This window comes from Aotus nancymaae, unplaced genomic scaffold (assembly GCF_030222135.1).
Source record: "Aotus nancymaae isolate 86718 unplaced genomic scaffold, 86718_ANA_hifiasm-v0.15.2.pri h1tg000033l, whole genome shotgun sequence".
Classification (NCBI taxonomy): domain Eukaryota; kingdom Metazoa; phylum Chordata; class Mammalia; order Primates; family Aotidae; genus Aotus; species Aotus nancymaae.
In genome coordinates this window covers 59,493,587-59,510,201 of record NW_026988447.1, presented here as the reverse complement: position 1 = coordinate 59,510,201, position 16,615 = coordinate 59,493,587, and the positions used below count along the sequence as shown (strand labels likewise).

Below are 16,615 nucleotides of genomic sequence, written 5' to 3'. Positions count from 1 at the left end.
TTGTTCAGCTCCCACTTATGAGTGAGAACATGTGGTGTTTGATTTTCTGTTCCTGTGTTAGTTTGCAGAGAATGATGGTTTCCAGCTTCATCCATGTCCCTGCAAAGGACATGAAATCATCTTTTTTATGGCTGCATAGTATTCCATATGTATATGTGCCACATTTTCTTTATCTAGTCTATCATTGATGGGCATTTGGGTTGGTTCCAAGTCTTTGCTATTTTGAACAGTGCTCCAATAAACATACATGTGTATGAGTCTTTATAGTAGAATGATTTATAATTTTGGGGCATATATCCAGTAATGGGACTGCTGGGTCAAATGGTATTTCTGGTTCTAGATCCTTGAGGAATTGCCACACTGTCTTCCACAATGGTTGGACTAATTTACACTCCCACCAACAGTGTGAAAGCATTCCTATTCCTCCACATCCTCTCTATCATCTGTTGTCCCCAGATTTTTTAATGATCACCATTTAAAATGGTGTGAGATGGTAGCTCATTGTGGTTTTGATTTGCATTTCTCTAATGACCTCTGGTCATTATGAGTTTTTTTTCATATGTTTATTGGCCACATAAATGTCTTCTTTTGAGAAGTGTCTGTTTATATCCTTTGCCCACTTTTTGATGGGGTTGTTTGTTTTTTTCTTGTAAATTTGTTTAAGTTCCTTGTAGATTCTGTATATTAGCCCTTTGTCAGATGAGTAGATTGCAAAAATTTTCTCCCATTCTGTAAGTTGCCTCTTCATTCTGATAGTTTCTTTTGCTGTGCAGAAGCTTTTTAATTAGATCCCATTTGTCAATTTTGGCTTTTGTTGCCACTGATTTTGGTGTTTTAGTCATACAGTTTTTGCCCATACCTATGTGCTAAAAGGTATTGCCTGGGTTTTCTTCTAGGGTTTTTATGGATTTAGGTCTTAGGTTTAAGCCTTTAATCCATCTTGGGTTAATTTTTGTATAAGGTGTAAGGAAGGCGTCCAGTTTCAATTTTCTGCATATGGCTAGCCAGTTTTCCCAACACCATTTATTAAATAGGGAATCCTTTCCCCATTGCTTTTTTTTGACAGGTTTGTCAAAGATCAGATGGTTGTAGATGTGTGGTGTTATTTCTGAGGCCTCTGTTCTGTTCCATTGGTGTGTATATCTGTATTGTTTGAAGTCAGGTAGCATGATGCCTCCAGCTTTGTTCTTTTTGCTTAGAATTGTCATAGCTATATGGGCTCTTTTTTGGTTCCATATGAAATTTAAACTGGTTGTTTCTACTTCTGTGAAGAAAGTCAGTGGTAGCTTGATGGGGATACTATTGAATCTATAAACTACTTTAGGCTGTATGGCCATTTTCATGATATTGATTCTTCCTATCCATGAGCGTGAAATGTTTTTCTGTTTGTTTGTCTTCTCTCTCATTTCCTTGAGCAGTGGTTTGTAGTTCTTGAAGTGGCCCTTCACTTCCTTTGTAAGTTGTATTCCTAGGTATTTTATTCTGTTTGTAGCAATTGTGAGTGAGAGTTCACTCATGATTTGACTTTCTATTACTGGTGTATTGGAATGCTTGTGATTTTTGCACATTGATTTTGTATCCTGAGACTCTGCTGAAGTTGCTTATCAGCTTAAGGAGATTTTGAGCTGAGACGATGGGGTTTTCTAAATATACAATCATGTCATCTGCCAACAGACAGTTTGACTTCCTCTCTTCCTATTTGAATATCCTTTATTTTTTTCTCTTGCTTGATTGCTCTGACCAGAACTTCTAACACTATGTTGAATAGGAGTGGTGAGATAGGGCATCCTTGTATTATGCTGGTTTTCAAAGGGAATGCTTCCAGCTGTTGCCTGTTCAGTATGATATTGGCTGTGGGTTTGTCATAAATAGCTCTTATTATTTTGAGATACATTGCATCAGTACCTAATTTACTGAGAATTTTTAGCATGAAGGAGTGTTAAATTTTATCTAAGGCCTTTTCTGCATCTATTGAGATAATCATGTGGTTTTTGTCATTGGTTCTGTTTATGTGATGGATTACATTTATTGATGTGCATATGTTGAACCAGCCTTGCATCCCAGGGATGAAGCCGACTTGATCATGGTGGATAAGTTTTTTGATGTGCTGCCGGATTCGGTTTGCCAGTATTTTATTGAGGATTTTCACATTGATGTTCATCAGGGATATTGGGCTGAAATTTTCTTTTTTTGTTGTGTCTCTGCCAGGTTTTGGTTTCAGGATGATTCTGGCCACATAAAATGAGTTAGAGAGGAGTCCCTTTTTTTCTGTTGTTTGGAATAGTTTCAGAAGAAATGGTACCAGCTGCTTTTGGTACCTCTGGGAGAATTAGACTGTGAATCTATCTGATCCTGGACTTTCTTTGATTGGTAGGCTATTAATTACTGCCTCAATTTCAGAACTTGTTATTGGTCTATTCAGGAATTTAACTTCTTCCTGGTTTAGTCTTGAGATGGCATATGTGTCCAGGAATTTAGCCATTTCTTCTGGATTTTCCAGTTTATTTGCATAGAGGTGTTTATAGTATTCCTTGATGGTAGTTTGTATTTCTGTGGGATCAGTGGTGATATCCCGTTTATCATTTTTTATTGCATCTATTTGATTCTTCTTTCTTTTCTTTATTAGTCTGGCTAATGGTCTATCGATTTTGTTGGTCTTTTCAAAAAAACAGCTCCTGGATTCATTGATTTTTTTTTTTTTTTTTTCTTTTTGAACGGTTTTTTGTGTCTCTATCTCCTACAGTTCTGGTCTAATATTAGTTATTTCTTGTCTTCTGCTAGCTTTTAAGTTTGTTTGCTCCTGCTTCTCTACTTCTTTTCATTGTGATGTTAGGGTGTCGGTTTTCAGTCTTTCCTGTTTTCTTTCCTGTTTTGTGGGCATTTAGTGCTATAAATTTCCCTCTAAACACTGCTTTAGCTGAGTCCCGGAGATTCTGGTACACTGTATCTTTGTGTTCATTGGTTTCAAAGAACTAATTTATTTCTGCCATAATTTCGTTTTTTATCTAGTAGTCATTCAGGAACAGGTTGTTCACTTTCCATGTAGTTGTGTGGTTTTGAGTGAGTTTCTTGATCCTGAGTTCTAATTTGATTGCACTGTGGTCCTACAGACTGTTTGTTATGATTTCCTTTCTTTTGCATTTGCTGAGGAGTGTTTTCCTTTCAATTACATGGTTGACTTTAGCATAAGTGCTATGTAGTGCTGAGAAGAATGTATATTCTGTTGATTTGGGGTGGAGAGTTCTGTAGCTGTTTACTACATTTGCTTGGTCCAGAGCTGAATTCAAGTCCTGAATATCCTTGTTAATTTTCTGTCTTGTTGATCTGGCTAATATTGACAGTGGGGTGTTAAAGTCTCCCACTGTTATTGTGTGGGAGTCTACATCTCTTTGTAGATCTCTAAGAACTTGCTTTATGAATCTGGGTGCTCCTGTATTGGGTGCATATATATTTAGGATAGTTAGCTCTTCTTGTTGCCTTGATCCCTTTACCATTATTTAATGCCCTGCTTTGTCTTTTTTGATCTCAGTTGGTTTAAACTCTGTTTTATCAGAGACTAGGATTGCAATCCCTGCTTTTTTTTGCTTTCCATTTTCTTGGTAAATATTCCTTCATCCCTTTATTTTTTAGGCAAAGACATCTCAGGCAAAGACACACAGCCTATGTGTGTCTTTGCATATGAGATGGGTTTCCTGAATACAGCACACCTATGGGTCTTGACTCTTTATCCAATTTGCCAGTCTGTGTCTTTTAATTGGGGCATTTAGCCCATTTACATTTACAGTTAATATTGTTATATATGAATTTGATCCTGTTATTGTGATGCTAGCTGGTATTTTGCCTGTGAGTTGATGCAATTTTTTTCATAGTGTCAGTGGTCTTTCCAATTTGGTATGTTTTTTGCAGTGGTTGGTACTGGTTTTCCTTTCTATATTTAGTGCTTCCTTCAGGAGCTCTCGTAAGGCAGGCCTGGTGGTTAGAAAATCTCTCAGCAATTGCTTGTTTGTAAAGGATTTTATTTCTCCTTTGCTTATAAAGCTTAGTTTGGCTTGACATGAAATTCTAGGTTGAAAGTTCTTTTCTTTAAGGATGTTGAATATATGCCCCCACTTTCTTCTGGCTTGTAGGGTTTCTGCTGAGAGATCCGCTATGAGTCTGATGGGCTTCCCTTTGTGAGTAACCTGACCTTTCTCTCTGGCTGCCCTTAGCATTTTTTCCTTCATTTCAACCCTGGTGAATGTGACAATTATATGCCTAGGGGTTACTCTTCTTGAGAAATATCTTTGTGGTGTTCTCTGTATTTCCTGGACTTGAATGTTGGCCTGCCTCGCTAGGTTGGGAAACTTTTCCTGGATAATTTCCTGAAAAGTGTTTTCCATCTTGGTTTCATTTTCTCCATCACTTTCAGGTACACTAATCACACATAGGTTTGGTCTTTTTAGATAGTCCCATATTTCTTTGGGACTTTGTTCATTCCTTTTCATTCTTCTCTAATCTTGTCTTCACACTTTATTTCATTAGGTCAATCTTTAGTCTCTGATATCCTTTCTTCCACTTGATCCATTTGGCCATTGATACTTTTATATGCTTCACAAAGTTCTTGTGCTGTGTTTTTCAGCTCCATCAGGTCATTTATGGCTTTCTCTAAACTTGTTATTCTAGTTAGCAATTCCTCTAACCTTTTTTGAGGTTCTTAGCTAGGGTTAGAACATGGTCCCTTAGGTCAGAGGAGTTTGTTATTACCCACATTTTGAAGACTACTTCTGTCAATTTGTCAAACTCCTTCTCTGAACACTTTTGTTCCCTTGCTGGAGAGGAACTGTGATCCTTTGGAGGAGAAGAGGCGCTCTGGGTTTTGGAATTTTCAGCCTTTTTGCATTGGTTTTTCCTCATCTTTGTGGATTTATCTACCTTTGGTCTTTGATGTTGGTGATTTTTGGATGGGGTTTCTGTGTGGACATCCTTTTTGTTGATGTTGATGCTGTTTTTTTCTGTTTGTCAGTTTTCCTTCTAACAGTCAGGCCACATGCCAGCCAGAGCTCTCTTATATGACGTGTCTGTTGACCCCTGTTGGGAGGTGTCTCCCAGTCAGGAGGCATGGGGATCAGGGATCCACTTGAGGAGGCAGTCTGTCCCTTATCAGAACTTGAGTCCTGTGATGGGAACTGCTCTCTGCAGAGCTGGCAGGCAGGAACGTTTAAGTCTGCTGAAACTGTGCCCACAGCCGCTCCTTCCCCCAGGTGTTCTGTCCCAGGGAGATGGAAGTTTTATTTATAAGCCCTTAACTGGGGATTCTTCCTTTCTTTCAGAGATGCCCTGCCCAGAGAGGAGAAGTCTAGAGAGGCAGTCTGACTACAGTGGGTTAGCTGCACTTTGGTGGGCTCCATCCAGTTCAAACTTGCTGGTGGCTTTGTTTACACTGTGAGGGGAAAACTGCCTACTCAAGCCTCAGTAATGGCGACGCCCTTCCCCCACCAAGCTTGAGTGTCCCAGGTGAGCTCAGGCTGCTGTGCTGGCAGCGAGAATTTCAAGCCAGTGGATCTTAGCTTGCTGGACTCTGTTGGGTGTGGGATCCACTGAGCTAGACCACTTGGCTCCCTGGTTTCAGCCTCCTTTCCAGGGGAGTGAACAGTTCTGTCTCACTGGCATTATGGGGATCACTCGGGCATGAAAAAAACTGCAGCTAGCTCAGTTAGCTGTGACTGCCCAAAGGGCTACCCTGTTTTGTGCTTGAAACCCAGGGCCCTGGTGGTGTCGGCACCTGTGGGAATCTCTTGGTCTGCGGGTTGCAAAAACTGTGGGAAAAGCATAGTATCTAGACCAGAGTGCACCTTTCCTACAGCACAGTCCCTCATGGCTTCCCTTGGCTAAGGGAGGGAGTTCCAAACCTCTTATGCTTCCTAGGTGAGGCAATGCCCCACCCTACTTCTGCTTACCCTCTGTGGGCTGCACCCACTGTCTAACCAGTCCCAGGGATATGACCCGAGCACCTCATTTGGAAATGCAGAAATAACCCGCCTTCTGCATTGATCTCACTGAGTGCTGCAGACCCGAGTTGTTCCTATTCAGCCATCTTGCCAGCCTGATGCTCCTTATATTCTTAAAGATTTTAACTTCAGGTGCTGGAGTAGCTGCCACTAAGTCCGGATCTCACTGCCGTGAGCCCCCGACGCCCTCCCAACGTGCATTCCTGGTTCATTTTGGTTCCAAGTCCAAAGTGGCAACTCTCAAGGATCAGCTGATTCATAATTTTCTGAAGGAAGAACAGACCCCCAGAATAATATTACAGTTGTTGGGGTTGGTGCTGTTGGTATGGCCTGTGCCATCAGTATCTTAATGAAGGACTTGGCAGATAAAGTTGCTCTTGTTGATGTCATGGAAGACAAATTGAAGGGAGAGATGATGGATCTCCAACATGGCAGCCTTTTCCTTAGAACATCAAAGATTGTCTCTGGCAAAGACTATAATGTAACTGCAAACTCCAAGCTGGTCGTTATCATGGCTGGAGCACATCAGAAAGAGAGAGAACGCCATCTTAATTTGGTCCAGCGTAACGTGAACATCTTTAAATTCATCATTCCTAATGTCATAAAATACAGTCTGAACTGCAAGTGGCTTATTGTTTCAAATCCAGTAGATATCTTGACCTATGTGGCTTGGAAGATAAGTGGCTTTCCCAAAAACCGTGCTCTTGGAAGTGGTTGCAATCTGGATTCAGCCCGATTCCGTTACCTGATGGGGAAAGGCTGGGAGTTCACCCATTAAGCTGTCATGGGTGTGTCCTTGGGGAACATGGAGATTCCAGTGTGCCTGTATGGAGTGGAGTGAATGTTGGTTGCTGGTGTCTCCCTGAAGACTCTGCACCAATATTTAGAGACTGATAAGGAACAGTGGAAAGAGGTTCACAAGCAGGTGGTTGAGAGTTCTTACAAGGTGATCAAACTCAAAGGTTACACATCCTGGGCCATTGAACTGTCTGTGGCAGATTTGGCAGAGATTATAATGAAGAATCTTAGGTGGGTGCACCCAATTTCCACCGTGATTAAGGGTCTCTATGGAATAAAGGATGATGTCTTCCTTAATGTTCCTTGCACTTTGGGACAGAATGGAATCTCAGACGTTTTGAAGGTGACTGACTCCTGAGGAAGAGGCCAGTTTGAAGAAGAGTGCCGATACTCTTTGGAGGATCCAAAAAGAGCTGCACTTTTTTTAAAGTCTTCTGATGTCATACCATTTCACTGTCTAGGCTACAACAGGATTTTAGTTAGAGGTTGTGCATATTGTCCTTTTTATCTGATCTGTGATTAAAGCAGTAATATTTTCAGATGGATTGGGAAAAACATCAATTCCAGAAGTTAGAAATAGGAATGTTTTATAAAGTCCTACAGCTATATCCTGATGCTGGATGGTGGTAACCTTGTGTAGTCCTAAACTGGTTAGTGTGAAATAGTTCTGCCACCTCTGAGGCACCACTGCCAATGCTGCACACGCTGCAGTTGCCCCTTGAGCCAGACGGATGTTTATCCTGTGTTATGTAACTTCCTGGCTCCTTCACCGAACATGTCTAGTCCAACATTTTTTCCCAATAAGTCACATCCTGGCATTCAGTGTATAGATCCAATATTGCATATCTTGTGCATAATTGTTCCAAAGGATCTTATTTTGTGAATGATATAGATGTGAGTAGTGTACATTATCCTATAATGTAAAAAGATCTACATATAAACAATGCAGCCAACTATCCAAGTGTTATACCAACTAAAACGCCCAATAAACCTTGAACAATGAAAAAAAAAAGATTTCAACTTATCTTGTCTTGATTTCCTCATCTCCAGGATAAGGAAACTGTGTTGAATAAGCTTTGTGGGGCTATCTGTCTCTACTATGCTGCAGTATACTTTGGGGAGTCTCATTACTTTATAATTGCCCACCCATTTCCATTCTGTACCCCTCCAACTCAATCTATGATGGTTCCCCGGATTATTCTTCATAATACAGAACCCTAATCATGTTGAGCATCTGTTCTGGAATGGAAAATAATAAAATATTAATAGCTTTCTGAATGCAATGGGTGTTTTGTTAGTTACCATTTATCAAAAGCTGACTAAATAAATTCTACTTACTGAACAAAAATTTGTTGATACATTTTTATGTCTGGTACATTTTGGCAGCTAAGGATAGTGAATTGATTCAGTATTTATGCATATCACACTAGTAGGGAAATTAAAATTTTATAATATTGTATTTAATCTTCGTAGCTGATATATATATGTGTATATGTATATACATATATATACACATATATATCATGTATGTATGCTTATCTTTCTGATATTAATTTCCTTATATAGAATGTGGATCCTCCAGGCATAATACATTCTCAGAATTCCCAAAACCTCTTTGTCATTGCCAATCTGGAATGACTTTCCTCCCTTTATCACATGTTTATTTATCTTTCAGTATACAGCTTAGATATTAGATAGCAAGTCTTCCTTTTTCAACGTCTTCCTTCTCTTTTTATTGAACATTACGTTTTAACCTTGAACTGTCATTTACTTAGGTTCACATTTTCCCCTCCATGAGACTGCTACCTTTTGCAGGCAGGAAGTAGTTTAAAAACATAAACTTTTGAGTCAAATAGACCAGACTCTGTCATTTACCAGTTATGCCTGCTTACACAAGTTACTCGCTTTCTCTAAGTCTTGGTTTTCTCATCTGCAAAATGGGGATGTTAATAATGACTTCTGTATAGGGTAACAGTAAGAGTTAAAGAAAACAATGTTTGTAACATACTTAGTACCATGCTTGTCACGTTGGTAAGTGTCCAATAAATTCAAGGCATTTTTAATAACACCATTGTTTTATTATATAATTTTAATTATATTAACAATCCCTTTTACCCTGTGAACTCTTAGAAATCACTCAATGTTTTGGATGTAGCAAGTGTTTAATACATATATTTAGGAGAACTTTAATGAATGTTGTTGAATAAAGGCTTGTAGGAATTCAGAAAAGGGAATGTTTAGTTCTGATTATTGAATTAAGGAAGATTTTATTGGAGTTGGCATTTGAACTTTTACATCTGAGTTATGATTTGACAGAAATGAGCAACAAAAAAACATTGGAAGCCAATGACATGCAATTTCAGAGAGAAGTGTTAGCTAAGCTTTACATTAATAAAAAAAACCCTAGTTCAAGCTCTTTATTCTTGATGGGTTGGTTTGTTTTATAAATGCATTTAAAGTATTGGCATAGTAAGAATACAGTAAATATTAGCCGGTGTTTTAACAACCCATGTATAGACTACATGTTAAATAACAAAATCTCACTCGTACCTATAGTACATATGTGTCTTTCACAGTAGCTTGAAGGAGTTCTGTATGACAACATTTCTTTAATATTTTTGTTTGCAGTACTTGTTTAAAAGTAACAAAACATTTATTTTAAATATTGTTTATTTCAGCTATATATTATTCTACCCGTTTGTTTGAATTAGTGAGACAATATTTTGCAAATGGCTTTAAATTGTCAGATGTTAAGGATTATCATGCCATTGTTTCCCACTGGTATAGCTAAATTTGAGAGACGTCTATATAAGTAACAGCTTACAACAGCTGCAATTGCTTGGTATGTGAAAACAATCAAGGGATATATATTATGTGAAATTCAAGGTCACTTTATTTTAATTAAGCATGTCTTGAGTTATAGTATGTTCCATAACAGTGTAACTAAGATTTTTTTCTGTCATACTCTTTTTAACTTTTTATTTTAATATCCTTTCCAGACGTATGAAAGTTACAATAACAGTACAACGATTCTAATATACCTTTTTTTTTTTGAGACTGAGTCTCATTCTGTCTCCCAGGTTGGAGTGAAGTGGCATGATCTCGGCTCACTGCAACCTCTGCCACCTGGGTTCAAGTGATTCTCCTGTCTCAGCCTCCCAAGTAGCTGGGATTACAGGAACCTACCACCGCAACTGGCTAATTTTTGTAGTTTTACTAGAAACAGGGTTTCACCATCTTGGCCAGGCTGATCTTCAACTCCTGACCTTGTGGTCCACCCACCTCAGCCTCCCAAAGTGCTGGGATTACAGGTGAGAGCCACGGCGCCTGGCCTCTAATATACCTTTTATCTAGATTCCTCAATGTTGACATTTTGACATCTTTACCTTATTTCTGTCCCTTTGTCACCCACACATACTCATTCTTTCTCTGAACTATGTGGGATAGTTACAGACATGACACCCATCATTTACTCCTGAATATGTCAGAGTGAGGTTCTTAAGAAAAAATAAAAACATTTTCTTAAATAACCAAAAAACAATTATCAAATTAACAAGTTAAGATTGATGCAATATTATTTTCTATTCCACAGGCCTTATTTAGATTTTGCCATTTGTCCCAATAATGTCCTTTATAGGAACAGAAAAATTCCATATTTATGTTTTGCATGTAGTTGTCACATCTCTCGTTCTCTTTTAATCTGGAACACTTCCTCAGTCTTGCTTTGTCTTTCTTGACCTTAACATTGTTGAAGAACACAGACCAGTTATTTTGTGGAATGTCCCTCAACTTAGATTTGTCTGGTGTTTTCTGATTATTAGAATCAGATGTACTTGGAGCAGGAATAGCATAGAAGTGATTTTTCTTTATCAGTGCATCATGTCAGGAGGACAACATTTGTAAAACATAAATTTTGGAAATTTGGAAAAGAAACAGTTTTATAATTTTTTTAAATGTTTGCAAACATATTTCTCAATTCTTTTATTTTTAACATTTTTCATTTTTTAGCCAATCAGTAAAATATTAAGTATGAAATAACACTTTCCCTGCAAGATTCTCTATCAAATTATTGGTTTGTCAAGTATGTTTATTGTTAAATGAAGGTAAATATAGAAAGACATTCTTTTTTTTTTTTTTGAGACAGAGTCTCGCCAGGCGGGAGTGCAGTGGCACTGAGATCTTGGCTCATTGCAACCTCCGCCTCCTGGGTTCAAGCAATTCTCCTGCCTCAGCTTCTTGAGTAGCTGGGACTACCAAGGCCGTGCTACATTCCCAGCTAATTTTTGTATTTTTTTTTAGTAGAGACGGAGTTTCACCATGGTGACCAGGATGGTCTTGATCTCTTGACCTTGTGATCTGCCCACTTTGGCCTCCCAAAGTGCTGGGATTACAGGCGTGAGCCACCACGCCCGGCCAGAAAGACACTCTTTAGTAAGAAATTTAGTTATCTATGGTAGTAAATAGTAACATGGGTTTGATATGAAATGGAGCATTGTAGCAATAATGTTTTTGACAGTTATAAATAAAGAGCTTGAACTAAGTAATTGGTTTGACAGATTTACTTTTGTCAAATTTTGCCACCCAAATCTGAGGCCACTAACAGGGAAAAGATTCAGACATTGCCTATTAATGCTCACTTAGAATTAGTTAGCTTTTCAGATATTTGAGAGAAGGAATTTTTTATTGTCGGAATTCATTTTAAATCAGCAGTGCTCTTTTATATAGAAAGATACATAATACTCAGATTTTAAGTCTCATCTTTCTTACTTATTTTCCCCTCGAGAGAAAAAACTGCTGCCTGATTACAAATCCTGCAGTGCATATGTTGAATCTAATTACATGTTCCATATTGTGCCTTGCCAACAAATACATGTTAATAATAATGAATAATCAACCTTGCTTAACAACAGCAACACAAAATGTGTTTCTGCCATTTCCCATGATGGATAGACCCAGGAGTGCATCAAAGATGGTATCCTCACCACATCCATTCTCCATGACTTATTAACAGCAGCCTGCATCACAAATGATAAACTGTGAAATTGATGGGCACTACAGGGAATTTGAACTGAGCTTTCAGGCTAGGGAAGAGCAGTCTCACAATATTCACCTGCCCTGTTCATTGGCTCATTGGTTTCCCCTAAGGCCTCTGTTTATAATGCTCTGGAAAATGTTTCCTGGCTAAGTTAGTGTATATGCTACTGTATCTGGCTAGCAACCAGATTGCTAGAATAAAGCTTATAGGAAATTTTACTATATCCTGTTCCCCAGCTGATAATAAGAATCTGAGCCATGTAAGAACTGACTGAACAGAGAATGAATGCATGAAATATTTGAGTGTGTCGTTATGAGCATATCTTTCACTGCAGAAGATATTATAGACACTAAAGGGGAAAATGCTGTGCTATTGTCACCTTCCATCTTTTTTTTTATTAACTTTTAGAGATTAGTTTGTTAGTGATTCCCACATTTAATTGATGTTGAATGATTCTTTTATAATAGAAGTATTAATTTATAATTTATATTTGATTTATGAATTGCTTGAATAGTCAAATATCAATTAATTTAGCAGAGTCTGAACATATAATGTATACTATATCCCTATAACTTATTTCAGAAATTTTCACTTACTTCTGGAATTATTTTCTTCCTGCTTTATTTGAAAAGTCAAGATATTATGTTGCTAAAGCATTGGTAGAAAAATTCCGGAGAGGCAGTAAAGAGGCATATAAGCAAAACCCAAGTTTTCAAGCAGGCCTGAATTTAAAGCTGTATCCTAGTTACTTAATCTCAGGCAAATTAGCTAACCTTTCCAAGCCTTAAATTTCTTAGCTTGGAGAGTCACAATATTTACCTCACATCCTTCAGTAAAATAATGTGTAAAATAACTTGCATAGTGCCTAGCTTTACTTTCTCCTCTCACCTAGCACTTTGATATTTTTGTTGAGGCATAAACAGTGGAATATAAATGTTAGCATTATCTGATATTTTATTTCATCATGATATTTTGTTTCTCTTTGAACTTACTAAACTTAATTTTTCCTTTCTTTTTAGTTTTTGAGACAGGATCTTGCTCTGTTTCCAGGCTGGAGTGCAGTGGCACAGTTATATCTCACTGCAGCCTCAAACTTCTGAGCTAAAGGGATCCTACCCCTCAGCATCCTAAGTAGTTGTGCCGTCATGCTCAGCTTTTTAGTTTTTGTAGAGATGGAACCTATTGCTTTATTGCCCAGGCTGGTCTGGGGCTCCTGGCCTCAAACAATCCTCTAGCCTCAGCCTTACAAAGTGCCCAGTTACAGGCATGAGTCATCTTTCTTGGCCTAATTTTTCTTTCTTTAGAAACAAAATTGGACTCATGAATCTATTAGCATTCTTAGGGAGTATTCTACAGCAGAACAGAAGTAGACCAAGCAAGGAATAGTGAAAACGTATCTATTGCTAGGGGAAGGAAGAACTAAAACACAAATATATTTTTTATAAAATTTTTAAAAAAATCTAAATTTTTGGATTTCTTTTTGCGTTTACAGTTCTGTCTCTTAGTTTATTTAACTACTTATCTTTTTTTTTTTTTTTTTTTTTTTGACAAGGATAATGCAGGTTTCTGTGAAGCACTTCTAAGTCAAAATGAACCTTTCCCACACTGGTCAGGAATTGCCATAGTGCTGTTTTCTAAGGTGCATAGCATGTCAGTGTGGGGTAGTTCATATTCTGAAGCCCAGACACTCTTTTCTTAGCAGGAATCGTTTTTCTGTGAGATGCTTTGAAAGATATTTTGCTTCATTTAAATGCCCTGTCATTTAATGCACAAGAAATGTCTTGTGCATACCTTGTACAAGGTGAGCAACCTCTATAAACTCTGAGTGCTACTGGCAACACTAAGCAATGTTCTGGTTAACCTTCACAAGCAGGGTAGTTGAGAGAAAAATAAATGAAGAGAATATGAGGAACAAGGGAAGAGAAAGAAAAGGAAAAAGAAGAAAGCTGAGTGTGGTGCCTCATGCTTGTAATCCCAGCACTTTGGAAGGCCAAGATGGGAGGATCACTTGAGCTTAGGAGTTTAAGACCAGCCTGGGCAACATAGCAAGATCTCACCTCTACAAAAATTTTAAAAATTAGCCAAGCATGGTATATGCACCTTCCAGCTCTGTGGAAGGCTGAGGCAGGAGGCTCTATTGAGCACAAGAGGTTGCGGCTGCAGTGAGCCATGTTCATGCCACTGCAGTCCAGCCCGGGCAACAGAGTGAGACCCTATCTGAAACACACACACACACACACACACACACACACCATACACACCAAACACACACACACACCCCACACACACCAAACACACACACACACACACACGCACACCCCAAAACACCAGGAGAAAGATAAAAACATCATTCATGGCTTCATAATACATAGGAATTATGATTACTTGAGAATTACTTTTTTTTTTGAGACAGTCTTGCTCTGTCACTCAGGCTGGAGTGCAATGGCACAATCTTGGCCCACTGCAACCTCCACCTCTTGGGTTCAAGCAATTCTTGTGCCTCAGCCTCTCTAGTAGCTGGGATTATGGTGCACGCCACCATGTCCAGTTAATTTTTGTATTTATAGTAGATCAGGGTTTCACCATATTGTCCACACTTACTTAATAATTGTTTCTGATTTTTTGTCTTAATAAATATGCAGATAGTTTATTTCAGGACTTTCACTTTAAGTTTTATAAAAATAATTATTGTGTTTTTGTGCATATAGCATATATTTTAAAAATAACTACCAATTTGGGCTAACCTCAAGGAATTTTTTTCTTTAATGTCAAAGTTATCTCATTAATAATAACTATGCTGGAACACAAGTTCACTTTATTTGTACAAAGCACATCTCACATTCTTTCCCTCTGTCTGAGATGGACAATTTGTTCGAGTTTGACTTTTCTTCCTCCTGGAGGCATAAGTTTGGACTGATTTATTTGGATAAGATTGGATATTGCACCTGGTGTGGATAATACTAGATTACATCTTCAGGAAATTGAACTTTTTCTGTTTACTCTTTAGAACAAACAGTTTTCTGAAATGAATATGTTGGAGACAATGTTAGCTTTTTTTGTATCCATTCTGCTACATAGGATCTTTTCATTTTACAAAAAAAGTAGCTTTCTGTTGCTTTAGCAAGTTGGTATATTATACTTTCTGAAACTAAATTTCCTGATACATTCTTCGTAAAATTCAGGATGGTTCGGGGTTGTTGTTGACCTATATGCCTTAAAACATTTTTGTTTTAATGTAATCTAAATTTACAGAAAAATACAAAAATAGTACAAAAAATTCCAGATTCACTAATTGTTTAAATTTTTATTTTGCCCTTTTTTTTAATCATTCAATGCTGCAGTTCTTTTTCCATCTCTCTCCCTCTGTATATGTGTATATGTGTGTGTATATATTTTTCTTGAAACAGTTGAAAGTGAGTTGTAGGCATTGTACCCCTTTAACACTTACATTCTTTTGTATAACCAGAATACAGTGATCAAAATCCATAACTTTAATATGGATACAATATTATTATCTCCATAGCATATATTCAAGTGTCATCAATTGTCCCAATGTCTTTTATATTTATCTTGTATCTTATTCATGATTTAGTCCAAGATTATATTGTATTTAGTTTTCAAATTTCTTTAGTTTCTGGAATTAGCTTCTCTTTTGTCATTTATGATCTTGATATTTTTGAAGAGTACAAGCAAATTAATTTGAAGAATTCTAATCAATTTGAGTTCATCTGATTAGATTCATATTATGGGTTTGGGGCAGAAATACTACAGAAGTGATACACCACAGAAAAGGCATGGAATGTTAATTTATCCTGTTATTGTTAATAGTGATGCTAAGTACCTAGTTAGTATGGCACCTGCCAGATTTTGCTATTATAATGTTACTATTTTTTACTTTGCAATTAAGTAATTTGTGGTAGTTTGAAACTATGTACATATCTTATTCCTCACTTACTTTTCATTAGCATCTGTCTTAGTTTGTTTTTAGTAGCTGTAACAGAATATCATAGACTAGGTAAGTTATAAACAATAGAAGTTTTTTTTGGCTCCTGGTTTTTGAGGCTGAGAAGTGCAAGAGCATGGCACTAGCATCTGGTGAGGGTCATCCCATGGCAGAAGGCAGAAGACAGCACATGAGACAGAGAAAGGCACCAGGGACCAGACTAGCTTTATAACAATTAACTCTCCCAATAACCAACCCATTCCCTCAATAATAACATTAATCTATTGCCCTTATGACCCAATCACTTATTATTAGGCCTCACCTTCCAACAAAAGTGCATTGGATTAAATTTACGACACATGAACTTTTGGGGAACTCATACAACCCAAAATAGCATCCATTGATGATTGTTGCCTGAATTAACTATCATTAATTACTATAATGTTTGTAAATTATGACTTTCTAGAATCTATCTTTTATTCTACAATCATTAATTGGCAAACTAAGGAAATATTTCCCTCCCCACTTACCATTTGTTTTCTTTATCTGTATCAGGATAAATTCATGGGTTCTTTTTTTTTTTTTTAATGGATTACATTCTATTATTATCATTATTTAATTTGATACTCAAATTTTCCTACATTTGGCCAGTAAGAGCCCCTTCAGACTAACTCCTACATTGTTTTAATGTGTTCCCATCATTCCTGGAGCACTTCCTTAATTTCTGACATGCTAAGAAGTTCCAAGATTATCTTGTCATTTGTCTGACCTAGCGATGAAAGTAGCCTTTATTTCAAGATCTGATGTACAGTGTAATAATAGCTACTGGCTGCTGATTCTAGGCCTTCTCAG

The 16,615-nt window shown here is 37.5% G+C and overlaps 1 protein-coding gene and 1 pseudogene across 2 annotated transcripts in view; both read left to right on the top strand.

Moving 5' to 3' along the window:
• Window positions 1–16,615, top strand: part of GSTCD (glutathione S-transferase C-terminal domain containing) — a 135,901-nt gene that overhangs the window by 55,357 nt on the left and 63,929 nt on the right. The window lies entirely within an intron of this gene.
• LOC105706227 (L-lactate dehydrogenase A chain-like) lies at window positions 5,799–7,304 on the top strand (annotated as a pseudogene).